Source organism: Pogoniulus pusillus, chromosome 12, assembly GCF_015220805.1.
Source record: "Pogoniulus pusillus isolate bPogPus1 chromosome 12, bPogPus1.pri, whole genome shotgun sequence".
Taxonomy (NCBI): Eukaryota; Metazoa; Chordata; class Aves; order Piciformes; family Lybiidae; genus Pogoniulus; species Pogoniulus pusillus.
Window position 1 is genome coordinate 21,388,630 of NC_087275.1, and position 27,862 is coordinate 21,416,491.

The 27,862-nt window shown below is 46.7% G+C and overlaps 1 protein-coding gene and 1 long non-coding RNA gene across 2 annotated transcripts in view; one reads left to right on the forward strand and one right to left on the reverse strand.

The window, feature by feature from the left end:
- HSF2BP (heat shock transcription factor 2 binding protein) overlaps positions 1-27,862 on the reverse strand; it is a 124,389-nt gene that overhangs the window by 10,151 nt on the left and 86,376 nt on the right. The gene's annotated exons all lie outside the window — the stretch shown is intronic.
- Positions 2-27,688, forward strand: LOC135180004 (uncharacterized). The gene is made up of 3 exons (XR_010304237.1): positions 2-264; positions 18,743-18,897; positions 27,472-27,688. It is a non-coding gene; the product is annotated as an uncharacterized LOC135180004 (long non-coding RNA).

Genomic DNA, 27,862 nt, shown 5'->3' on the forward strand with positions numbered 1-27,862 from the left:
GGAAGCCATAGCTGATCAACTCCTACATTTGTCCCACTGGTGCTGGCCTGCTGCTGACAGTGTGGATCAAGGCATCCTTGCCCTGGCAAGAGGACATTTCCCTGTAATTCTGGTTTCCTCCAGCAGTGCATTCCTACAAATAACATGGGCACTTTCCTGGGATGCAGACCTCTCAAAGAAAAAGAAAACCTGAGGAAAAAAGAAGCTTTACAAAAATTTAGAAGAAAGAAAATCATCAATGACCTCCACTGGACACAGACACAGGTATGTTTGGGCTTCCAGTTCACTCAAGTGCCAGCAGTACTGAAGCTCTTGGAAGGTGACTAAGCAATAGTTGACCTAGAATCGGGGGGGGGGGGGGGGGGGGGGGGGGGGGGGAAGAAGTATAAGAAAGAAAAGAATTAAGCATTTTCCCCCTCTTTCTGTGCATGTTTCAGTGCCTTACGGAAGTCCACATTTTAACCTCCACCCCAAGTGAAAATTGCCACTTGTTGCAAACCTTTGTCCTTCATCTTTCTCTCCTTACCTTCATTTGCCCTTCTCTAAAGCGTGCAATGGGTTTGACTCTCCTGGCAGGATCACCATGTCTGCATGGCACCGGGAGCTGCATGTCCACATGTGAAGCAGCACTGAGCTGCTGGCACAGCCGCTTGTTGAGGTGAGCGGAAGGGCTCTGCGCTTGCTCTGCACAGCAGCCCTGCAGGCACACTGCAACGTAATTGCCTTCTGCCACTTGCCAGTGAGCACACTTTGCCCGGCAGCAGGGACCCTCTCTAGAGGTGCCATTTCCTGGCTGCCTTGAACTTTCCTTGCTGCCTGCTGTCTCTGCAGGCTCCATTTAGCTCCTGCCACAGCCAAGCACAGTATGCTCCATATACCTTACCAGATCCTTCTCCCAGGAAAAGTCCTGGTCCTTTGTCCCTCTTCTACTGGATCTCTTGACAGTGGAGGCCTTTGCAGAGACACACGGATGCACTCCTCCCAGCCTTTTAAAATGGGCTCAGGATGTCCAGGCAGGAGGAAGCCAGGCTGGCCTTGCATCATGGACCCTCCATCACTCCCTGGCCCAGAGACAGTCTGAGGGGAAGGGTTGCTCCCTGGGCTCCCAGATGGCTCAGCTTTGTCTCTCACCAGCTCTCTATCTGATTCAGTTGAATATCCTTGAAAGCCCTCACAGCTGTTGAGTCTTTCATTTGCTCTGGAGATGGGATAATTGGTATGCTCCAGGTTCAAAACAATTTAAGACAACTGCATCCTGTCCATCTAAAAGTCATCCCACAAATTCTCAGGGGTGGATTCCAGCAGCTGGTCGGTGTTTATGTGTGCTGTTTAACAGCTGTATTTTGGAAGGGAAGAAGGGACTCCTCTAACCTATACAATTGTCTCAGCTATCATGGAAAGATTTGTCCTGGCTTGGCTGAAAATGCCCTCAGCCAGTGCTAACTGTGCCAAAAGCATAATTACCTCATCTTCCTTATTCTTCTGGGATAACAGAGAGCTGTTTTATATAGGCGATAATAGCAGTGCTTTTTTCCCTAACAAGCTCCTGTGAGCCACTTCTGACATCTCCATTTCTTGAATCCCTAAGTGCAAGCTAAAGAAATCCCCTACCTGCTCTGTAATTGCATGCCAGCTGGCAGGCACAGCAGCAGTGTGCTCTGCCCACTTTGAGACAGATCAGCTTTTTGCTACAGCATCTCCTGGTGTTCAGAGGTATCAGAAGAAGGTGCACACTACCACCAGAAAATAGATTGTGGTCGTGTGGTCTTTGGTTTGCAAAGCCACAGTGTCTTTCTGTGTAAGCAGCCCCGTGCAATTAGTAGATCAATGCATGCTCATTATTCACTCTGCAAAGGATAAAAAAGCACCTGCAAAATTTGGCCGAGAGCATACAAAAGGTTTGGACAAGTTGCAGTAGCGCTCTGGGTACCCCCACAGAGTGGATGTAGTGAGACTGGCAGGCTCAACTGCCCACCCACTAGGTTAGATTCTCTGCTCAGTGACCAGCATTGAGTTTTGACTTTAATTAATCTATGCAAAAGAAAGAAAGAAGAAAAAAAATAAGGAAAGAAAAGAAAGAAAGGAAATAAAAGAAAGAAAAGAAAGAAAAGAAAGGAGAAATAAAGGGAGAAAGAGAGAAGGAGAGAAAAGAAAGAAAAGAAAGAAAGGAAGAAAGGAAGAAAGGAAGGAAGAAAGGAGGAAAGGAAGAAATGAAGAAAAGAAGAAAGGAAGGAGGAAAGGAAGGAAGGAAGGAAGGAAGGAAGGAAGGAAGGAAGGAAGGAAGGAAGGAAGGAAGGAAGGAAGGAAGGAAGGAAGGAAGGAAGGAAGGAAGGAAGGAAGGAAGGAAGGAAGGAAGGAAGGAAAAGAAAGAAAGAAAGAAAGAAAGAAAGAAAGAAAGAAAGAAAGAAAGAAAGAAAGAAAGAAAGAAAGAAAGAGAAAGAAAGAAAGAAAGAAAGAAAGAAAGAAAGAAAGAAAGAAAGAAAGAAAGAAAGAAAGAAAGAAAGAAAGAAAGAAAGAAAGAAAGAAAGAAAGAAAGAAAGAAAGAAAGAGAGGAAGGAAGGAAGGAAGGTCGGTCAAGCCTTTGCATCACCATTTTGGTTTTTTTTTCTTTCTGACCACTTTGATTTGGTATTCACCTTCCTTCTACCCTATCTCCTGGGGAAAGAAACTTTGTGTGTCAAACAGCCTGGCCAACACAAAGGTATGTTTGCCAGGTCAGTAAGCATCAGCTGTATATGAAGCTGCAAAGAGGCTGAACTTGTATTCTGACAACTAGAGAGTCTGAAGAAATACAGGTAAAGTACTCTTCTGCTTCCACCATCACCTCCAACATTAAAGGCCCTGCTGACTCAAGAAACTGATGCAGGTGTCTGTAGGTAAGAACATATTTTTTGCCTCTTCACCATGAAGGAGTAAGTCATGAAGGAAACCAATTAATGAAGATGACTTCCCTGACTCATTCTTTGCAGCCTTGGTCCTACATTGTGCAGAGGACCCCAATATGGCAAATGGGGCAACTGACAATAGTAAGTGGTTGCATAGCTCTGCTTATCCACACTGCTTAACTGCTAGCTCTCTCCATGGATTTGGTTTAGACTTAGAATCTTGAATCAACCAGGTTGGAAGAGACTGCCAGGATCATCCAGTCCAGCCCTATCCAATCAACTAGACCATGGCACTAAGTGCCTCATCCAATCTTTTCTTGAACACCTCCAGGGATGGTGACACCACCACCTCCCTGGGCAGCCCATTCCAAGCTATGTCTCCAGCTATGTATCTCCAACACAAGTCTTCCTGAAAGGGGCCTGATCCTACACAGTGGTTTTCCACTGAGTGAGCCAAGTGAACAAGTGCAGAAAGGGGTCAGTCTCTTGGGATTTTTTTATCCAGAGGGGTCAGGTATAATTGCTAACTGAAATCAGTGAGCAGCTCCCCAGTTTTCAGGATCTTGCCCCTAGGATCTGATGCACAGCCCAGAGCATGCATGCCAACTCCTCAGGCCCTGGACAAGCAATGCTGACTCCCCCCTTCCTGACACGTGGTATTTTTAATGTCTACATTGTATTAAACAGTGAAAATGAATGCTTCCCTAATAATTGCTCTCAGGAAGAAATAACATTATAGTCAAGGCATCCTGCAGAAACACAATGAGTCAGAGGAGAGGTAATTCCAAGACAATCTTGCTGTTAGCTGTGGTCCAAGCTGTGATGAGTTTGCACAGCTCTGAGAAAACAGATCCCAGTAGGAATGTAATTGTGAGTCTATCACCCTTTATTTTCCCTCTTTTTCTACAAAGATGTGCCTGCTCTGAACACCAGGCCAGCCTTATTGCATTGCCTGTGTTCACAGGGGCAGGGATATGTGGCTTGCATCATTAGTCACAGACTTTGATCCTTCTGCTCCCATTTCCTCTGTGGCAAGAGCCCAATCTCTCTTTTTCTGACACCACTCTGCAGGGCTCAGTCCTTTTGCCACTACACCAGACAGCACTGGAGTGTTTTCAGCAGCTTGTCAGGAATCCAGTGACCCAGCTGCAGATGGAAATGTCTAGAATACTCTGAGACATATCTGTCAATAACTTCCAAACTTTGCTGAGCAATAAAATGCAGCAAGGGTAGTGCACCGCTCCTGGAGGACTGCAGAGCCCTACCTGAGAGGAAGGCATGTGAAATGCTCAACTGTCTGCATTGTGCAAGCTGCATTAGTGGGTTGGACATGTCAGACAGGTGAGCTGGGCATCAAGCCTCATGCTTTTCTTCTGTCTCTCAGACTGGAAACATCCTATGCCAGGGGTTGTGTAGCACAGGCAAAAAGTAAAGCACACTATTGGCTCTTCATAAATATCACAATAACAACTCATATTTTCAGTGACTTCAAAAGCATAAGCCAAGGAACTGGAGTTCTCCAAGCACAGTGAGATGATGGTGAAGATGCACAGAGGCAGGAGAGAGGCAACATAAATACTGATTAGATTCTAGAACATTCTCCATGCCCCTGGGCTGGTCACAGACAGTTTAATCTGTAGTACTGGAGGTACTCAGAGCTCAGATGGACAAGACTCTGAGTTATTTGATCTGTGCTGGCTGTCCTTTGAGCAGGGGCTGGGACCAAATGTCACTTGAGGTCCTGTTTGACCTGCACAAGTCAGTGGTTTTATGACTCTGGCCAGTGCTGGCCAAGTCACAGTCATTCAAGAAGACATCCCAAGAAAGGTTCAGGAAGACTGACCTAAATTCTATTCTGCTTTTATAACTGTTAAATGAGAAGATGCAAAAATCATCTTGCTCACCTCAGGGACTGTGTGAAGCTACTCTGCATCAGGGATTGTGTCTTCTATTGCTTGTCTCTAAGCTATGATGTTATTAAAGCAAGATTTATCTTCTGGCTGGTAGCTTACTTGCAAGAAACACAGTTCCTGTCAGCTGAGGAGCATGCAATTCATGCTCAGCAGCTGACATTTCAGGAGGGATCACAAAGCCATTGAGTGATGCAGTTTGCAGGAGCCCTGACCCTGGGGCATAGAGGTACTTGACAACCCCAATGCATCCTGCACTGTGTCCTACCACTGCTGCAAGGAGTGCCTGCAGCAAGAGGGGAACAGGCACGTGAGGGTGTTTGCTAAGGATCAGGTGAGTAGATCTATCCCATCCAAAACTTACTGCTCTGTTTTTTTGCCAGGAGGACAAGCCAAGCAGTAACCCCAGCAGGAAGGGAGCAGGGTCACAGTAATGCCTTAGGCAGAGAGCAAACAAGAGAGAGGAACGTGAGCAAGATTTATGACTGCGACCCTTGAAGCTTTCAGCATGCTTTGCTCTATATAGAGGGCAGTTCTGAATGAACTACAACAACATAACAACCTCTTGCAATTAGTAACAGAGAAGGAGGAGGGGCGTCCTGTTTGGTTAAAAATTAAGCATTGAACTGGTGAGAATTACTGGGGGAAAATTTAAATGACAAAAACAACAACAACAACAAAAACCACAAATCACAAAGATGTAGAAGAAAAGCAAACAAGAATTGAGCACAAGCATTACAGAGGTCAGTGTATTTGCCCAGAATGTAAACTTTGCTCACGCAATGCATATGGAAATCCAACCAGCAGCACGTGCTGCCTGGATGGGGAGATGTTTTCATCCTAAGGCCCAAAAGAGGAGCAGATAATACTGAGCAATGAGCACAGTGAAATGCAAGTTGAAGGCAGCCAGCTCCAGGAAAACATGAGGAAAATGAGCAGGTTGCCTGGCAGGTGAAAGCAAAACCCCTGCTCAGAGGCAGCAGCCTGTAGAGATGGGAACAGAAGTCAGAGATGGAGAGAGTGGAAGAAGAGATGAGCCTGTGGTGCTCCCATGAGGAGGGCAAGATTAAGAGAAACATTGAGATGAGTTGTGAGCAGAAGCTGATCAACCCAGAGTTTTAAATCTCAAGATGAACACCATTTGGAAGGGAATGGAGTGAGGTGGCAACGGAGGAAAGGAGGCAGCCCCAGAGATAAGGAGGGCAGATGCTCCACTGGGCATTGCACCTTCTGTGCCCACCATAGGGTGATTGCAGAATGAGAGGGGAGAAGAGGTGGCAGGGCAGTAGAAGGCTTCTTGACATCTCCAAGAGGTGCTGGGCACTGTGATGCTGAGAACAAATGACCCTTTCAAGGACCTCCACAGTGAACAGGAAGGAGATAAAGCTGCAGCTTGAGGACTTGCTTGGTTTGGAGGATGATTTCCTCTGTCTTAAAAAGACCTCAGCAAATTTGCAACTAAACAGCTAGGTCTGGTGGAAACACAGACCTATGATGGATGAGAGAGCCCCACTGGCCCTTTGAAGGCAGGTGCACACCAGAAAGAGTCACAGTAGAGTGATGTGGAAGAGTATGGATGCAGCTCTTCTCCCTAATGATAGCTTCACCCCATCTGCAATGTTGGCACCTTTTCCATGCTGAGGCTCAGGCTTCATGCCACAAACATCCTTGCTTTCACTCTTCTCAAAAAGAGGACTCTCCTCAGCATTTTGAGATCAGCTGCACACATCCCAGCCACAAAAGGAGGTTTCTATGTGATGGACCTCTCTGATTAGCTACCACCCAGATCCTTGCAAGAGGGTAGTGGCTGCTGGCAATGCCACTCACACCTTGGGCTGGCTTCTGCAGCATGTTCACCATCTGTTCTATCCCATTCCATCCCATCCCAACCTCAGGATAGGAGCAGCAGCTGTGGGAAAACCTGGCTGTACTGAAGAAGCAGCAGTGCAAAGAAGATGCAAAAGAAACACAAAGTGGAGGCTCACCATGAGAGTGCCAACAGATGGGAGTGCAAATGGCGGGTCCCAGGGAGCCAATCTCCATTGGTCACATCTCTGACCCTGTCCCCTAGTGCCTCTTTGTATGGAGCTAGGTGAGATGTGGTGACCATGCTACATGACTCAGGGAAGCCATTCTGATGGGTTTAGAGCAGAACAGTCATGCACAGGCTTTAGCTGAGCTCTGGTCTAGATAGATTTGTTCTCTGACACTGGCAGTGTCGCTGCTATCAGCATGTCTGTCCCGGGCAGCACTGCCAGGGGAGACAAAGCTGCGGGTGCCTTCCTTACTCTGCAGTGTGACCTGACCCTGTGGGGGTGGAAGTCTTCCTCTAGCCTTGTCCATACTGCTTTCACCCTCGCTGTCAGCAAGCAGTGATAGGGGAGGGGAAATGTTGGTATTCCAGCACAGATTATTTTCCTACAGATTCCTATCCCTTGTGAGTCACTGGAGGTTTTTCCACTGACTGCAAGGAATGAACTGCAAGCACTGAGATATTCAAAAAATGTGTGCAATGGTCAGGAATGCTGCTTTATCAGCTTTTAGGATACCATTTGGTTGTAAGACAACTTTGATTAGACTGGAGATAGAGCTGGTTACAATTTAAAGGCCACACGTTCAAGTAAAACACGTGGCGACAGCTGAAAGACAGAAACCAAAGTGCTAACTTGATACATGTTCAGCTCAGTGTGGACTTAATTCAATCGTTTTGTCCATGAGAAGCATTTGAAGCTGAGCTTTAGTGGTAGATGACCAGGAATTTTTGTACAGAGGTGGTTTGCCCTTTCCCAGAGGGTAACGTCAGTCTCAGCACAGAGTGCAACAAGATTTCATTAGACAGATTCCCTTCCTCCCAGCTTCACCAGATGCCAGCAGTTTAGCACTTCCATTCCACAGTGTCAGAATAACAGGTCAAGATATTGTCAAACAAATAGATACTAAGTAAAGCAAAGTTCAGGGCTTTCAAAAAGCACCATTTTTTTGTGCAGCTGAAGAAACTCTCTGGGTGGTTACTGCATAAGTTTAAAATAGCTAGTCTGGGGAAAAGGGCTGCATTTACCTACAGATTCCCTTTTCCTGCAAAGAGAATGCTTTTTCTGGGCTTTTTGGAGAGAGCCCTCCAGATAGAAGGATTTTCAAACCACACCAATGTTCAGTGAGATGGAGACTCTGAGTGTTTAGACCTGGAGGAGGTCAAGACCCTGTTTAACTTCCATTAATGTCACTCCAGTCACTTTTGACAGTACAGAGCAGCAAAGGGGAAAAGGGAAAGGTAAAAACAACTTTAAAAGCCCTTCAGAAATATCACATTCTTAAAGAAAGTGGAATTTGCTTTAAAGTGGCTATAAAGGGTAAGAAAGTGTGAAATAACAAATATTTCTTCACCGACTCCCAGATTGTGGGCTGGGCACTGGGATGACTGAGATGTGATTCAGTACTTGTTGGACACTGACGTTGGCTGAGAGTTGCTCTTAGCACTGCTGATGTGGCCAGAAGAGGTGGTCAGATACCAGCAGAAAGCATGTGGTAGTAAATGTCCCCTGGCCCCCCTGCAATTCAGAAGCAGCACAGAAAGTCAGGCTCCGTATTGCATAGCAAAGCAAAAGGTTAGAGAGAAAGGTCATAAGAAGTTATTCCTGTCCAGAAGGAAGAGAAGCAGTGGTCAGAAGGTCAGGGAGACCACAACTGCATTCTGCAACACATAAATGTCACACTGCATTTAAAATACCTGATCTGCCTTCAGAGAGCTTGACTGTGGCAAAAAATGCTCTGCAGCATTTTCAGTATGTTTCCCTCAGTCATCCAGCAACAAACACTGTGTCCAAAAAGCTCTGCTGCTTCAGTTCAAGATTTATTTTAACTTTGCAGAAAAACAAAACCTCAGAATCAAAACAAAAAGAGGCAGAAGGGACTGTGGGAAACTATTTCCTGGATAAAGGTGAAGTTGGATTATTTTGCTCTTTCTACCACTGGCAGAGCTGTTGTGACGCCACCGGGAGAGGACAGAGGATGTGTGGTCTAATGACTAACAAGATCAGAGGAATCTGAACCCAAACATTGCCATGTAGAGAGGCACCTCAGGCAAATCACTAATTGCCTGTTACTTATTCACATTTATCCAAGGAGCAGCAGCTCAGTCCTGGGAATATGGTGAGCACTTAACCATTTAGGGCTTGACTGCTGCTTTGAAATCTTGGTTTTCAAAACATGTGAGCTATCTCCAGAAACTCCTTTACTTATACCTGTCAGTAGGGACCATGCTGTGCTCACACACACATAAGACCCTTCTCTTTCCCCCTGCCTGTCTGGGTGACCTGCTGATCACCCAGCATAGAATCACAGAATTGCCTCAGTTGGAAAACACCTCTAACATCAAGTCCAATCACCAAGCTAACACCACCATGGCCCTTAATCCATGTCCCAAAGTGACATGTTTGCACGTTTGCTGAACACCTCCAGGGACGATGATGGTTCGTGGCTAGAAGAGATGATTGTGTTACACATCACTAGTGGGAGCCTTCTTTGGATCCCACCAGATGGAGATGTGAGCGGGGCACCATAGCCAGTCGTTGCACTGATCAGAGTACAGCTGGCTTGCAATCCCATCACTGAGATGTGACACTGAAAAGAAGTGGGGTGCACGGCTGTGTTCCTGCAAGGAAGGAAGAGACTTGAACTGGAGACGGAGATGGAGCAGGTTGTAGTGACTACGATCAAAGGAAATGTCAGGGGCCTTTAACTGAAGCCCACCTGCACTCAGCAGACTGGTGAGATGGATTAGGAACTGGTTACAAGACAGAGTTCACTCCTCAACACAAGAGGGAACTTCTTTACTGTAAGGGTCACAGAACACTGGAACAGGCTACCCAGAGGGGTTGTGCAGTCTCCTCCTCTGGAGACTTTCAAGGCCTGTCTGGATGTGTTCCAGTGTGACTTGAGATAGATTGTGTGGTCCTGCTCTGACAGGAGGGTTGGACTCGATGATCTCTTTGGGTTCCTTGCAACTCCTGATATCCTGTGGTATGGCCAAAACATTCAGCTGGATGGTGAGCTGGAGGCAGCAGCAAGCTCTGCACGACGCTGTGCCCCTGGCAGCATTCATGCCCTCAGCTCCTTGGTGGAGAAAGCAGGACCATCTGCAAGCACCCCAGGTGCCTTCCCAGGCTGTGGAGGAGCGAGCCTGAGTTCCACACACAGCACCCGTGACAGGACACAGTGCAGCCAGCACTCAGCCACAGGGCTGGAATGTGGTTGTCCATCAGCTGCATGGAAGGAAGCCATGTGAATTTTTTAAGCATCTCAGATGAGAAGAAGGTTAACTATTATTACTGGATAAGGCATTTTCTGTCTAAGTAGAACATTTTTAAATGCCCTATTCTCAAACAAGCATTTCTGAGAAGCTTGAGCATAACCAAAACATCAGAACACATTGGTTTGAGCTTCTCCTGCCTCTGTTTTGACCCTCCAGCCTTGCTTCCCCCTTTGCCTTCTTTCAAGGAAGAGAAGAAAAAAAAATGTTGAAATTGGAAGGTTGCCAGCAGGACTGAACTCTTGTTTTCCAGCAGCCAGGGTTGCCACACCAAATCCTGCAGATCCCTAGTGCTGGACAAAGGTATGACCCACAGGGACAGTCCCGCAGAACCACAGGGCTGGTGGCTGCAGCCACTGCTGGGCTCTGCTGAGAGCCCAGGGGCTAGTGGAGGTGGCACCAAGTGAAGTGGCATTTTGACCCACCCATAGAGTGGTGAGAGTTGTGAGGACTGGGAGCTCTATGGGGAGTATCTTACTCTTTATGCCGAGGTTGCTCACTCTCAAGGGTGTGAGAAGTGATCTCATGGCTCCAGAGGGGTTCAGTCCTTTTTCCTCATTAGCTTTGTGCCTTTTGTGGTTTTCTTTCTTGTGCAGAACTGTCACCTACCTTTCAAAGCTAGCACTCAAGTGCCCAATCTGCCTGGTGCAGCCTCATTTTGGAAAGTGCCTAAGCAGGACAACCTTTCTAACTACTATGAAATGTCCTATATCACTTTTTGCTATGGCCTGCTGTGGCCTGCTGTGTCCAGATGAGATGATCAGGCTCTGAGCCCATATTGGTGACCCAGTGCATCACTGCAAAATCACTGGGGCCAAAGCTCTTGCTGCACTCTGCATCAAAGCAAGAAGCCAAACTTGTGATGGATGTCTCCCCCAAACATAGCCAGGGTCAGCACAAATCAACCTTCCTCAGGAAGTTGTTGAGCCAGAAGAAAATAACGGCTCCTGAGAGCAGGAATAAAGAGAGCAGGAGAGGCAGGGCAGTGTGGCAGAGCTCAGGGGAAGTAGACAGCCCTGCTGCCGCTGCTGGTTTTGTGGCAGCCACAACTCAGTCTGCCAGGTGATGCTGAAACCATGTGTGCCTTTCAAACACCATAAACGCCAGCGCTGCCTTCTCCACCTTTGCCTGACAAGATGCATGAGCATAACAACATGGCACATTGAAGCACTGAATTTGTGCCAATCCTTGCTCCCGATGGTGTCTGATGAAAGGGTTGTCAGATAAGCTCAAGGGTCAGCCTACAGCCAGAGGAGCAAACAGTGTGAGGCCAAGCGCTTGGTTAGTTCATGGCTGCAACCCTCAGCATCTGCAAACTCAGTATGGTGGGTTAGGAACTCTTCCCACCACTATTAAAATTTACCAGACTAGTTCAGATGGCTTGGAAGTCAGATGAAGCTCTATTTACAACAAAGCAAATTTACAAGCAGATCTACACAATATATTTACAAGTATTTAGAGCTATATACAAATAAGTAATAATACAGAAATCCAAACTCCCTCTTGGAGAAAGAAACTGCCCAGAAGGGGCTCAAAGCTACCCCTCTCTTTCTGGCTCTACTTTCTCAAGCAGACAAACAAAACAACCAGCAAAGCTTACGATGTTTTCTGTTAGCTGAGATTAGTGGAAAGATATTAGAGTGGAGTTAAGGGAAAGTGAATAGATCCAATGTCACAGACCAGAGAGGGACAGAGTGTTTACATTTTGGCTTTTTATCCCTCTCAGCAAACCAAGGAATGATACAGACTTCATCATGATTTTCTTTTCACAACCAATGATCTAATTTCTTTCATTAAAATATTCCAATTAGCCTCAAACCAGCACACTGAGGAGCAGAGAGAAGCCAGTTGAGAAACATGAGGTCTCGTGGGGGGACTGCAATAACTCCTGGGCAGTGTACAGCAGGGAAATGCCATCCATTCGTGTCTCCTAATGAGTGGTATTGCCACATGACTGAAAGAAAGGAGAAGTGGAACAGCATGGAGGCTGCCTCTTTACTTTTGTCCCTGTCTCCCCTCTTCCCCCACCTTCTCTAGCTCATCCCAGGTCCTGTCTGGACTCACTTAGTTCTCCTGCCTACCAAGCTGCAGCTGCTACTGTTTCTCATGGTGGAAGAGGTATATTTTAAGAGGCCGTTCACTCGCTGCTAGCTTTAGCATTGATTCCCTAAGGTACAGAGGAACTTTCTCCAGTAACACCCTTTTTTTTCCAGCAGCCAAGCCAGGCTCCTTTCTCAGCCACAAAGAGCACCAGGACGTGTCAGAGGACACCTCACTGCTGTGACCATTTTGTGCCACTCCCTCTCCCTAAGCAGACATGTACCATACTAGAGCCCAGAACCCGAGTCTGGGGTGCCTGTGGGGGTGGCTGCGCTGGACTACCCTGGGGAGAGGCACAGCTCCTATGTGAGTGTGGAGGTTGCTGAATTGTCTGGGAAACAGCCTGGGGCTTGAACTTCTTCAAAAGGCTGACTTCTGAGAGCTCCAGACTGGCTCCAACCATCTGTGGCCTCTCAGGCAACCCCCACATGCTCCAAGGCATCTCTGACGCTGTCTGTCAAGAGGAATGATGAAGCCTGGACATATTTAACATGATCCAGTGAGCAACGGGGAAAAACAGTTCAGAGACAGGCAGCAGTGATTGCTATGAGTAGCACAGACAAAAATGTCCCAGTGTGACTCTAGTTCTTTGTTTCTCTACCCTCTTTGGCAGCTCTGTGCCAGAAAACCATCCCACCTTTAGCATTTCCTCCTAAAGGACCACCAGCTGCCTCAACAGAGAGAGGACTTGGGGCATTCTTCTAGAAGAAGCCTTTCAATTTTAGGCATGTGCCACAAGCACAGACATGTGTTTGTTATGTGTGTGCATATAAGGTAGTCATGCACCAGCTACCTTTTCCTTTCATGTGTAAGATCACTTCTCCAACAGACAGCTCACCCCACATCATTTAGCCCAACTTGCTTTCTCCATGTGGCTTCCCTCACTCCGCTCAGGCTCAGGAGATGTCTCACCACTCAAATGCCTAGAAGCTCCCTTACACCTCCTGTCTGTGCCATGATGTGTACAGATCACCATGTACAGTGTCCCACAGCTTGCCTCCTTACTCATGCACCTTCAGATGCTCACAAAGCTCCAGCCAGACTCAACTGAAATGCCTTTAAAAGCTTTTAGGTGGCATCATTGTACAACCTGCAGCAAAAACATGGTCTATGGGGGCTAAGGAGCCTAAGTTCTGACTTGTCATCCCTCCATGTAGGTAGCAGACAATAGAGAGTTGAAGAAGTGGTTATGGAAAGCCTTCTCACAAACCCCAAGGCAGTGAAATATGTTATCCAACAGAAAAGGTGCTGCCAGCCTGCTAACTACAGGAGAGGACATATAATAGTCCAGTAGGAAGCATGGCTGCCACCCCGTGCTGCAGGTGTCTTCCTCCAGCCAGCCCTGAAAGTTGTGACTGCCCCCTTAGAAAAATTGCCCAAGACAGGCCAAGCTCTGCTTATTAGAGAATAAATCTTACAAGGAGCAACTGAGGGAGCTGGGGCTGTTTAGTTTGAGGAAGAGGAGGCTAAGGGGAGACCTCATAGCTGTTTACAGCTATCTGAAAAGACACTGTGGAGTGGTTGGTGCTGGTCTCTTCTCACAGTGATAGAACAAGAGGGAATAGCCTCAAGCTGTGACTGGGTAGGTTTAGACTGGACATTAGGAAACATTTTTTCACAGCAAGAGTGGTCAGGCATTGGAATGGGCTGCCCAGGGAGGTGGTGGAGCCACCGACCCTGGATGTGTTTATAAGTTGTTTGGATGTGGTGCTTGGGGATGTAGTTTAGGGTGAACTTTGTAGATGTGCTAGTTTGAAGCAAGCTAGAAAGTTTTGGTGAGAAGAACTAGATTATAGACTGTTCTCCCGGGTTTGGGCTGATCCCTCCCCCGGGAAGTAGAGTAAGGATATTGGTTGCACTTGGTGATCCTGAGGGTCTTTTCCAACCTGAATGCTTCTGTGATCCCACAGGAGGTATTGCAGAGAGCCTGCTGCTCTCACTGAGAAGAGGCTGTGTTCCCACAGTGGCCAAGGCAGCACTATAAAGCCACACCACAGGGAAGATTAATAATTTAGGGATAAACTGAAGCCTCTATTGTGTTCCAAGTAAGCTGCCGTGTTTGCTTATCATGACAATGCCTGAGCCCCTTCCGGGAATGCACTTGGCTATCTGATTAACATTTGGCATCTTTGTTCTCTCATCCTCTCCCAAAGAAAACCAAACACCAGCCTGCCAGACTGCCTAGACAGTGGGATACACTCAACATTTATCTGAGAGCAAGATAGTCCTATTACAGGCATTCAGAGTAGGGTCTGACAACCCAAAGTAGTCACGGGTAGGGACTACCCATGCTCCATTTTAAGCTTAGAAACAAGCTCTTGAAAAAGAGTTGTCAATTGCTTTGGTTTGCTCTCCCAGTAATCTGGGGTATTTGTTGAACCCACATAGACCCCTGGGACTGACTTAGGCTCTTTGGTTTTCCTCAGTGATTCTTGGAACTGTTCTGGGATAGCTTTTCCTGGACAAGTGGGTGTGCCAACACCCCTCTCCTACAGTACACATGTGACTCAGTTCATCCATTCTGGTTCAGGTGCCCAGGGGTAAATACAGTGCTTTAAATTCACAGCTGTCACTAACAGCAGATTTTCTGTGTGGGTAGGCCCCTGTGAAACCAAGAACATCCTGGAAATGTTCATGGTCACCTCGAAGGGGTAATAAGTCACATGATAATTCAGGAGCAAGACCTAAGCTACAAACACAGGGACAGACAGAAGCCGAGACTGAGAAGTGCCTACCCTCCCATTAGCTAAACCAAGAGCCTGCCTCTTCTATGGAAAGTGCTCAATAAGTAAGGAAAGAATGATTGAAATCTGACTTAATCTACATTCAGCATATTTCATGAAGCCAAAGCATTGAAAGATCCCTCCTGAGAAGCCGGAGGCAGCTGCTTTATCGGAACAGGGAGCACGTAGCACAAGTCTCTCCATCAGCCGGATGGAGGGAACAGCTTAGTCACGGTTAGGGGAACCATTCACAGAGCTGAAACCTTCACCTCCTGTTGCAACAGAGGAGTTGTTTTTCTTCTTGCCCACCACTTATGTCACCACTTGCACGTGGCACTCTCCCCCACTTCTCGGCAAGTGGCTTTCCGTGTCACTGAGTCACACTGCTGATGTCCCTGTGGGGAGGTACCCAAAAATGAATTCCTCACAGGGAGCATTGCAAATACCTTGACTGGAGAGCCACAGCGGCGCAAGGGACTACGCATTCGTGTGGGCTGATATCTGGGTAATGCTGCAGTCTTACTGAAACTGCAGCTCCTTATGAGAAGCAACACAGGTCCTCCAGGGGCTTGACTCAGTGGCCGTGAGGTAAATGCTTTTCATCGGAGGCCAGCTGAGATCAAAGGCGGCTCACACTGATCCCAGTGGGTTTTCAGTCAGAGGTTAAGGGTCTGGGGTTAAGTTTGCAGAATTATTAAAATGTTATTTCTCTTCATGTGCTGAGGGTGGGTCCATCCTATCAAGCTCTTCCTGGCAGCAGCACCCTTGCATCCAAGACCTCTGAGTAAAGAGGTTTAACTCCACATTTCCCATCCCATGTGACGCTGCATAGCACACTCGGGTCAGGAGAGATGATCTCATTCCCTCCTGCTGAAGCTGTTCCACTTGACATAGATAAATTAAGTATTGATGCAAGTATTGATTACTGTTGTGCTACGTATTGGAAAACTTATCCTTTAGTGGACGTTTTTCCATCTCACTATAACGAGATGCCCAGGAGGATAGTCTTCCCCTTGAGGAGGTGAGGCTGGATTGTCACAGCGACCTACAGCTCAAGAGCAGGGCTGGTGGGCAATGTGGAAGGAGAAGGTACTGTTCTCTTGACAAGCAGAGGGGTAGCACTACCCAGGACAAGCCGTGGCTGGCAGCAGGAGCAGTGCCACCGGCGGAGCCAACACCTGAGTAATGCAGGTGCTGGCTTGCATTTAGAGGCTGCGTTTAAAGAGCAGTGAGTGCAGGGAGGAGGACATCCTCTGAGAAGGTTACAGTGTGTCAGTGTGCTGGGTTAACACAGCCTGCTCTCACAAGCAAGTCACCTACCTCACCCACAGATGGGAGGGAAAGTAACACAGAAAGCCCCTCTGGGTTGAGATAAAGAGTTTAGTGAGATCATACCCTATACAATTACCTTAGCAAAACCAAAGGCAGCAGAAACCAGAGACAAAAGGGTTCCCCCCACCCAAGCATGCAGCAGCCAATGCAGCTGAAAAGACCAACAGCCCAAAACTGGAAACCAGAAGCAGCATCCAGAACAGGAAGCCTCTGGTGTTAGAATCTGAACTTCAAGCCCCAGGATACTTTGCTCTAGCCAGCACTTTCATTTTGAAGCTGGCACAGCAGCATCATGGTGCTGAATATTCATATCAGCAGATTTAACTCAACTCCTGCCAGCTGGAAATCACTGGCTGACCTCAAGTAGGGCGTTTCTAAGGGAAAGGCTCCTCTGGCACTGTGACTTTGTAACTTTATAAGCAGCATTTATGAAGCTGTTCTATGAGGTCATATCTGCAATTTGAGTATTCTACCAAGCTGGGTTTGACAACACTGGCAAAGCTTGCACTGTGATTTGGTTCAACATAGGAGAACCACGTGCATCTTCTCGAGCAAAGCCAGTTGAACTACTACTGGTCTCTGTGCTTTTGTTTAGGGAGTTTGCAAGCTGTTTTGGTGAGGATCACACCTCTTTATACTGCAGCTTAATGCTGCAAATCTGCAGTACAGATGTGGTCTGCATTAATCACATCCTCTGCCTGTGCACAGACACCTTTTGAAAACATCTTAATGCTTTTACATTTTGGAAGTCACAGGATCACAGGATCATAGAATGAACCAGGTTGGAAGAGACCTTCAAGCTCATCCAGTCCAACCTAGCACCCAGCCCTATCAAGTCAACTAGACCATGGCACTAAGTGCCTCATCCAGTCTTTTCTTGAACACCTCCAGGGATGGTGCCTCCACCACCTCCCTGGGCAGCACATTCCAATGCCAATCACAGCTTTTTATGTAAATCTTTACATAAAGCCATTAAGAACAGAAGAAAAGCACTTTGGAAAAGTCTGCAGTGATGTATTCTTAGGCAGTTAACACTCCCAGGGTAAAGAAGTGAAAGTTACGCGTAGCCTCCTGCCCCTCTTTTATTTCTTGTCAAAGATGTTGCTTTTTCTGGCTTTTCTTATATGTACACAGCATGATGAACTGATATTTGTAGTTTAGGGGTTGGAAGGACCCAAAGAGATCATTGAGTTCAATCCTCCAGCCAGAGCAGGACCGTACAATCTAGCTCAAGTCACAGATGAACGTATCCAGATGGGCCTTGAAAGTCTTCAGAGAAGGAGACTCCACAACCTCCCTGGGGAGCCTGTTTCAGTGCTCTGTGACCCTTACAGTAAAGAAGTTCCATGGGTGCAAATAAAGTATAGTCAAAGTCCTACAAATAGTAAAGCCCAAAACCCAGAATGGGGCAAAACAGTTCCTCCCACTATGTGGTTTGATGTGTGCTCTTTTCAGATTTTCCTCTGAATCAAGAGGTTAATACAGGTCCTACAGCACAAAGACATTTCCAGCAGAAATGAAGTTGTTTCTGTTAAAGTGATATGCAAATACAATGGTTTCATACATGAGGCAAATTAAAATGTGCTTTTTTTTTTGTCAAAAAAGCTGATAGATCTTTTGATCAAAAGTAGATTTCCAAAGAGACTGCAACTAAGGTGCACCTATGGTGGAGTTGAATCCGTCCTGACCACTCCTAAAGCATAGCAGCAATCTGCCCTGTGGTTCTGACCTAGTGTCATTGACGATTTTGGGCTTTTGGAGATGGGTCGCGGGGCTGTGCCAAGGCAGTTCATTGGTATAGGGTGCATTCACTTCAGAAAGAGGAGCTAAGCTGTGGGTCAGATAAGAACTGTCACCTGGTGTTCACGAGCGATGAAAACAAAACTTAAGTAGGTCATTTTTTTGAAAGAGCATGTAAGATAAAGATCCACTGTCTGTCAACAGTGGCAACCTTGAGTATTTCCTGGCACTGAGAGAAACAGCTGAAACATTCTGCAGTTTGTCAGCCTCTCTGTAGGGTGAATATTTGCACACGGTGGAGCTTTTTTCAACTTTCCCCCACCCCCTTCCTGAAATCAACTGAGAAGTGCATGGGTTCCCACTGAAAACACCCCTGCTTTCTGCAGTCCTGCCAGAATCAATAGATTCCAGCAAAGCCTTTGATGTGGCGGTCTGTTGGTGAAGCACGCTGGCCGCAGTCTGCTCTTACTGCTTGCAGCATGTCTGTTCTCACTGGGGGACAGCGAAGCAAAACCACAAAACACATTTTAGGTGACACCTATCCCACCCAGAAGCAGAGAAGTACTTAAGTTTCACAGTTCCTCTCTGAATGGTGCTCCTGTCAGCAGTTTAAAGCAACATTGCCTAAAGTGGCATTTATCTTAGGGCTATCTATCAGATTCCTTTCTAATTCTGTTGCGTGCGTGTGTTCCTTGCTGTTTACACCGTACATGGTTAAAGGGAATCTTTGTTTCTTCTCCACAGGTTACAGCAAGGTCAGGACTGAGCACTGTACATCCTTTTGCTTCCTAAATATCGGACACTTAATTCCAAAGGCTCTGTCACAGAGGTGGAAATGCACCTACAAGGACACCTTCTCTCCATTCTGCCCATACAGTTACTCCTGCATACAAAACCCGGTAGGTGCATGGGAAGCCTTCTTTGGATGCCTGCCCTGAGGCCTGCACTGTAAGGCTGAGTTTATGTAGGATTTCAGGCAGAAATAAGCCAGTTTCTTCCTACTTTAGGTTTACATTTAAAGCTTTGTGAGAAGGAATGTATCCTTGTGCTGACCTATCCTGGGGACTTCTGAGACAAGCAAAGTGAATCAGACCCTCGAAGGACCTGGGTGGTGGTCTCAGCAAAGTGAATCAGACCCTTGAAGGACCTGGGTGGTGGTCTCAGCTGTGTCCAGAGGCATTCTTGTGAACTCACAGCCCTGCTCCAATTCCCCAAGTTGTACAAGGACTTCTCTTTTTTGGAATTTTGGAGAACAATCACACAGTACACATAATTAATTTGCAGTCCATTAAAACTGCACGGGAAATGTTTGCTGCCTTTGGTTTATCAGTGCATGAGTGGTGGCTTGCCTAAAGTGAGAACACACCTGGAGTACTGTGTCCAGTTCTGGAGCCCTTATTATCAGAAAGATATGGATATACTGGAACATGTCCAGCGAAGGGTCTCCAGGGTGGTCAGAGGGCTGGACCTCCTCCCCTATGAGGACAGACTGAGAGAGTTGGGGCTGTTCAGTCTGGAGAAGAGAAGGCTCCAAGAAGACTTTATAATGGCCTTCCAATCTGAAGGGTGACTACAAGAAAGCTGGTGAGGGACTTTGTAGGGTATCAGGTAGTGATAGGGCTAGAGGGAATGAAACCAAAGTAGAGGAGGATAGATTCAGATTAGAAGTTAGGAATAAGTTCTTCACCATGAAGGTGGTGAGACACTGGAACAGGTTGCTCAGGGAGGTGGTGGAAGCCACATCCCTGCAAGTTTTTAAGGCCAGGCTGGATGTGGCTCTGGCCAACCTGATGCAGTGTGAGGTATCCCTGCTCATGTCAGGGTGACTGGAACTGGATGATCCTTGGGGTCCCTTCCAACCCTGACAATTCTGTGATTCTTGGATTCTGTGGAAGAATGTGTTCTTATTTAGGCATTTAATAATTTCTTCACTCTGACCCATAAGACAGAAATTAAGGCCTTGGTGAGCAATGTCAACCATTTCTAAAGTATTGCAGATGTTTGCATGCCTCCCTTTCCTCCACTGCCCTCAGAAGGGAGGTCCAAGTGCTATGCAGTGTCACAGTGGTAGAAATAAGGTGCCTTAAGAGACAAGTTCATATCTGCCACTGCTGTTTGAGAGGGACAGCCTCAGAAAGCAGATCCTCAGCCTGGAGATGCACTTGACAAAGATGACACAAACCTGCTCTTTACACCAGTACACACAGAGCTGAGCCTGTATGGCTGTGGCTTCTTGCAACAGGCAGTTAGCAGACACCAGCAAAACACGATGACTGCTAATCTGCATTTACTAATTAGGAGAACTCCTAATCCACACATGTCAGGGGATGGAGAAAAACCCTTCTCCTACATGAACAGCCTCGCAGGGCTTTCGTCAGCCCTTTGGAAGGTCTGTCCACACAGCGCTGTGCCTCTGTGCAGCGGGACACACAGTCAGACACGTCTTCCTGGCAAACAAGGTCACTTATGATTTCTTTGAATCTGTCCCTAACCACAGCAAACATTTAAAGGCTATGAGAACTTCCTTTGCTACTGGTGTGCCTGGTAAGGACACACTTCTGAAATGATTGCCACAAGGGAGAACTGCCTCCACTGACAGCCTTGCCTCACCACCACTCCTTCTTCCTGTGCTGCCAGGGCAGCCTCTTGCTGTGGCACCTTTTGGTAACTGGCTTTTGCTGCTTTGTCCCCCAGAAAAGCCAAGGCAGCACTGCAAAGCTCTGTGTGTGCAAGTGGCTGCATGTGTACAGCTGAAGGGGACTTCCTTCTGATGGGAACTCAGAGCAGGGTGGATGCAAAAGCTGCACAGCCACGCGCTCAAGGATTGTAGGAAGGAGAGCGGTGGGAATCAACAAACAGAACAGAAGGATGAATGCATATGTCCACGCTCCCTAGAATTCCCCAGACTGCCAGCACAGCCTGCCTAGGGAAGAGTTAAAGGCAGAGCTCTGGAAAGTTTGGCCAGATGACTTCCTGGTGGAGTTTATACAAGTGTAGTGTGCACAAGGACGTATGTGCCTACGTGCCACTTCTCCCGAAGCAGCCCGAGCTGAGCAGAGGGAGGAAAAAAAACCCCACCAACAAACATCACAGATAGGTCCAGGCTGAAAACAACCATCTGATGAATGTGCAGGGTCATCACATCCCTCTCATTACAAACCTGCCAGTCAAAGCTGCATGATGCCTCCTCTGCTATGTTGCCCTCTTGTTGCACAGCAAGAGCACAGATGTCAGAGGCAGGGGTGAGGCAAGGCAAGAGAGAGGCAGAAAAAGACATTAGCACTAGGAGTTCACAGCATCCAAAACCAGCTGCCAGTCGTTCAGCTTTCAGGACATCCTCAGAAGTCAGGGACATGATGCAGTCATGTGCAGTCACTGGGATGCCAGGGTGATGCAGGGGTGACACAGAGATGATGCTGGGGTGATGCCAGGGAGATTCCAAGATACCAGGGTAATGCCTATAGGTACAATTAGGAGGTGTGGTGATATGTGGGTATATACACATGAGCTGGTGCCAGAAAACCTAGCCTGGATAAAAGTATTAGCAGGACACGAAGACGAGCTTGTTAGCATGGATAGTACAAACCTGTTGGTACTCAAACTCTCTCCTCTTCCTTACTAGTTGTCCATGTGCTGGCTAGATGGGAATCCCTCAGGGTTGCCTTAATACACTCATATGCATGTCCTCCTGTGGAACTGTGACAGCTGGACATGCTAACTGACTATGAGGAAGATGAGGATGCATATGCCTGGAGCTTAATTCTCACTACCATGATTTCTTCCAGGGAAGGATTTGCAGAACTGAATAATGATGGCTTTAGTCTTCCTGTACCTGGCTATTCTGCATCTCTTTCAGCCTAGGCTGTATCTGGAACTCTTTGTCGCAGCAGTAGTCAGCTGTTCCACCCAAGTGAACAACGGTTTGTGCAGTGATTTACAACAGACTTATCTAGCTCCTTACTCCAACTTAGTTTTAGAGTTAAGACCTCAATTTTGCAGCTCTGTGGAAGTGAAGCTATCTCCTAAGACTTCTCAGCATGTGAAGGGAGTGCAGAGCTGGCACAGGACCCAAAGGAACACTTGATATTATCAGGCTTGTGTGTGCCTTAATTGCCTCGTACTGAGTAGGAGCTCTTGCTGGCCTCCCAAAAGAGAGGAGCAGAATCAAGGAGGTAAGGACAAATGAAGGACTTTGTCAAGTGTCCAGATTGACAGAGTGGCCTGCTTTAGGCCAGGCCAGTAAGAAGGCAAACTCCACATTACTCACATTTAGCATTATATTAACCTTACTCTTAATTATGTTATTTCTCTAGAGTGCCTTTGCCTCCTCCTTCAGAGCTGGGTAAGAGGACACCGTCTGTGAACGGATTAAGCATCAGTCCCTTTAGGGATGCTTAGTCAGTGAACCCGTGCTTCTCATTACATACTTGCAACCTGCTGTCATTTGATAATCTTCTGGAAGGGTTTACAAGTTTGTGCTGTCTCAGAAATTTCTGCTTGTTCATTGCAGCTGTACTCAGAGGGGATGCTCTGTGCACAATAAGTCTCTCAGTGAGACCATGGCTAATTGCATCAGGAGGTCAAAAGAAAGGTCTTCTAAAGTGCTACCGGTGCAAACTTTGCTTGCACTCCCATAGCCAAGCCAGGTTCCTTGCAAATCCATCACAAGCCACAAGAACTACAAAGCTACAGATAGAATTTACACAATCTAAGGCAAAAACTGTAAAAAGCATCATACTTTCCCTGACATTTGTATTGACTTTGAAAAGCAAGACATGCAAACAGTAGAAATTTGCCACCTAAGTAAAATGAGCATTATATACATTGATTTCTTTTAGATCAAAATGCTAACACTGAATATTATCATTTGACCATTCAGATCTCAACAGTCAGGTTTGGTGGTTTGGGGTTTTTTGGAGGGTTTTGTTGCTTTGCTCTTTTTTTTTTTTCCCTAATGAGTTCACAGGTTTATCTTTGACTGGAGCAACTACAAATCTTGAATTCCTGAGTGCAGTTCTCTGGAAGGCAAATCTGAATTTTGACTTACTCTGTCCCTTTTCTGGGTACTCTCATCTTTACATTTCTATCAAAAACCTTTGGTACTTCCATCTTGTTTCACCAATGCCCAAAGGAAAAGAAACCTGTTGTGTTATAGTCCTCAGTGCAAGCAGAGGAATTAGGAAGAAGATAGTTTTGCACCACTAGCAAGAAGTCCAATGAAGATGGGAAGCCAGGGAGTTGATTTTTGCAGCGGCAGATTCAGAGCTGATTTTCCACCTCTTTGCATTTCACTGTCTCTACAGACTAACGTAGGCTCAAGATGGGATAATTAGGATTAGGGTGAAGTAAGGCAGTGGTAAAGAAGTGATTTCATCTTAATGCAAGCATTTCACGCTGGATTGTCTCACACTTGAGCTGATGTGTTAAAGCACAGAGCTGTTTACCTGTGTGTGATAAACTTAATTTATGCTGGGTACACAGCCTGCATTGCATTGCAAGCTGAAGTGTCCCTGCTCCTGGACAGCTGCCTGAAACACAGTTAGAGAGTACAGAGCATGGTTCAGACTCCCTACCTGAATGACAAACATCTAATGCCAGCCACTACAGTAGCTTCCCTGTTTGGGTAGAAAGGACAGGCAGTATCAAACAATGGGCAAATTCATACCAGATTTATTCCAAAACCCAAGAATCGAATCCATCTTTCCTAAGAAACAAGCTGCCTTTTCAAAAAGGAAAAGTTGTTTAAGGTCAAATACTTCCATCCTGAGCAACATAAAATGAAGAATAGCAAAATTTGGTTGGCATCCTGTGTGGCTTACCCATGGTTGCTTGATTTGGGGGAGGAATGCAGCAGTGTTCCCACCTGCACAACACAAGCCTTGTCGCAACACCACGTGGCAGCAGAATGACATCAGGTCACATTACTTGGGAGCATGACATGCAGCAAAGGTCATATTCTGGGTTCCAACCCAGCCTGCCCCACTTGGAAAGCATTTTTTGGTACCCAGTGCTGGCTGTCATGTTCTAGAAAATGCCTTCTCAGGCTCAGCTTCCCTAAGGGCTGTGGGCAGATGCCACCTGAGCCTCTGAGAGCAGCTGATCCCTGTCAGGAGAGCTCTAAGCAGGCACAGGAGGTAAGGGAGTCAAAAGGGAGGGCTTGTTTCTTAGAAAGAGAAGAGAAGTAGGTCTGGCCAGCTGGTACACTGTGCTTCACAAACATCAGACCTACATGAACTAAAGTGGCTGCTGAGAGCTGCCTAGAAATGAGCTTGACCCTCTTAGGACAACTGCAATTGACAGCTTCCCTTGCAGGACAACTTCCTCTCTTTCTTCCTTTTAGGGTATTTCCCATGTCAGTGCAAGCTAAACGTAGACCCACAGGGGGTGATAGGTACAAGCAATGTCTGTCAATGCCCCTGCAGACATGACCAGTCACATCTGTGTCTTTCCCACCTGGTACAAGTTGCCATGGGTCACTGTGTTGGAAAGCAGTGAGCTTTACAGCAGCCAGCACCCTTGCAGGTACTGGCTGTCAGTGAGACAGCTCTGTGTCCTTTGCTCATTCATTAATCTCTCTGCTTGGCCCCACAAACCCCTGGGGAATGGTAGGCAACGTGGTCCTCAAAGCATGAGTGCAGGGGGAAGGCCAGCATTGCTAATCCAGAATGATCTTGCACATTCTCAGAGAGAAAATCAGCCTTCTTAGGCAGGAACTGTGCCTGATTTCACAGGAATGATCCAGGCATTCATGTCAGCGACGGCCACTGCAAGCTGAACTGCTACCCCCAGGTGGTACAATACTGTGCCTTGCCTTGCTCTCCTCATCATGCAATCACCTGTAGCCACAGAAGTGCCCTTTCAACCTCAGAGGGACTCTGTCCTGCCTAATTTGTTAGCTTTGCACCACCAGTCTTACTCAGGGATCGCATCCAAATTGGGCTCTGGCTTATGCCCATGTATTAAAATGCTTACCACTCAGTGCTTGTGGACCTGAAGGTCTCATTGCAGCATCAGGTTCAAAAGGGAAGCGTATCCTAAGTTTCCCTAGTTTTGAGGATATTACAGGGTTCACATGGTGGGGAATGAGGTCTGGCACATCCAAGGAGTGCTTTGGTGTGCATGCTGCAGCACTGGAAGTCTGGCTTAGGGCAGGACAAGGAAATGTAAACACTAAACCACTTGCACTTTCCATCCTTAAAAATGTCCCATGACTTTCTTCCACACACAAGGTGCAACAGAGCCATTTGTATCAGTTAGTCAGACAGGAAGAGAGAGAGAACACTTGAACATCTCACAAGGGCATGTTTCTTACCCATCTGGCACTCGTGCCAGGGGATGCCCTGGCAGAATGCCAAGCTCAGTGATCAAGCCAAACCAAATGGACTAGACTAGACTGGACTAGACTAGAATAGAACAGAATTGAATTGAATTGAATTTCTGTGAAAGGGACCTGCAACAATCATCTAGTCCAACTGCCTGACCACTTCAGGGATGGCCAAAATTTCAAGCACTGAATCATAGAATGGTTTGAGTTGGAAGGGATTTAGTCCAACCTCACTGCAGTGAGCAGGCACATCTTCAACTAAAACAAGTTGCTCAGACCTCTGTCCAACCTGATCTTGAAAACTTGCAGGAATGGGGCATCTACCACCTCTCTGAGCAACCTATGCCAGTATTTCACCTCCTTTATAGCAAACATCTTCCTTATGTCCAGCCTAAATCTACCCTCTTTTAGTTTAAAACTTTTAGCCCTTGTGCTATTGCAACAGGCCTTACTAAAAACCCTGTCCCCATCTTTCTTATAGGACCCTCTTGAGTATTAAAAGGCTGCTGCAGGCTCTCCCTGGAGCCTTCTTTTCTCCAGGCTGAAATCACACAATCATAGAATGGTCTGTGTTGGAAGGGACCTCTGAAGGTCATCTAGTCCAAGGCTCCCTGCAGTCAGCAGGGGCATCCTCAACTAGATCAGGTTGCCCAGAGCCCCGTTGAACCTCTCTTGACTCTCTTGTCCTTTCCTCATGTCCTGTGTTCCAGCCTCTAATAATTTTTTTGTGTCTCTCCTTTTGTTCGTGTCTCTTCTGTGCTGAGGACTCCAGAGCTGAATGTAGTAGCCCAGGTGGGATCTCACCAGAGCAGAGTGGAGGGAAAGAAGCACCTCCCTTGAGATGTTATTAAGGGCATTGTCCGAGTGCCTCTTAACCACTGACAGACATGGGACATCAACCACCTCTCTAAAAAGCCTGTTTCTAGGCATCAGATCCAAATGGGCCACCAAATGTAGCTTCTGCTTTCACATGCAGACACCTTTGACGCCCTTCTTCATCCCTTCCTGATGCAGCTGCTTTGGCCAGCACAGCACCTGTACCCCAGCATCCCATCTGCCTTCCCCATACTGGACACTTAGAAAGAATACTTAGGCTGCTCAGTCTGGGCTACAGAAAGACCTGCCTTTCCTGAAGTCACTGGCACTTGTACCTTTGGTTTCAGTGGGGAGTTAAATTTGCCCTACATGGTAATGACTTGCTGTTAGGCAGGGACCCTGCAGGACATTAGGCAGAGGTCATGGCCATTCTTGTCCCCATCCTGACTTGGCAAGCAACTTGCTATGTGACTCACAGTCACAGCACATTTTCATGCCTCAGTTTCCCCTTTTGTATCTAAAAGGATGCCCAAGTTTAAAACACACCCTCCCCTTCTTTATGATGTTCTTTGATAGAGAGATCTAAAATACAACATAAGGTCTATCAGTGACCTTCACTTTCCTTTACTGTGTCCAGACCTATTTAGTGCCTATTTATGGCAACCCTGTCATTAGCACTATAAGGACAAATTCAGCACAAAGAGACCTTTCAACCACTGAAGTGGGGTGTGCCAAGCTGTCAGAACAGCTATTGTACAATACTTTCCTCCTTGCCCTACCAAAAGACAAAAGCTGCATTTGATTATTGAAGACACAGAAACCAGAATAGCAATGGGAGCTCCTCCTGCAAAAAAAGAAAAAGAGGAATTCCGTATCTCCTAAACCCCACACTTCTCCTTTCCTATTCTGATGTCTCCACAAGGAGATCAGAGCCAGACTCATCCCCCAGCCTCCAACTGACCTCTTTCAGTCCCACAAGTCAGTTGTGGGCTAACCTATGCCAGTAGTGTCAGAAGAGCATGTGATTTGTACACTATTTTGTCATTCTGTTTTCAGACAAACAGCAGAGCAGGCAGCTGAGACGTGGTCAGTCTCTTTGTCAGGCAAGGGAGCTGCTGCCACTTGCTGGTATCCTGTCACGTACAAGTGAAAAGGTTTTTTCTTCTGCGTGTCTTCTCCTGGAAGGTTTCAAGGGTGAAAAAAAACACATTTAAAGGAGGCGATGTACCTCCTGCTGAGCCTGCAGGATTTTTGTGTGTGTGTGGCTTCAGGTTCCCTCATAGCTCTCTTAGCACCTTACTGTTGTATGATTCCTTTTATTTTCTCTCCCTAGCTCTTCCTGGAGCAAGGCTACTCAGCTCTAGCTTCAAAGCCAAGGGAAGACCAGATTACTTTGCCTTACTGAAACTCTGATACAATGAGAAGAGCTCAGTTTAACCAGACCTTTCATGACTCTCTGAACTAAAAGGAGGCTGGAATGAGAGCTTCACATTCAGATGTGAACAAAAGTGAGATTGCTTCAGTGTGAGAAGAAAAAAAAGCCAATAAAACAACAAGGAATCCTATTGTGAAAATATAATGGGCTGGTGGGCTTAGTTTTAATGAAAACGATTGTGGTAGCAGCTTGATATCCCTCAAAAACACATGCACAGGCACTCACTCTACATACTCCTCCCCCCCTTTCTCTATCTATCTATCTATCTATCTATCTATCTATCTATCTA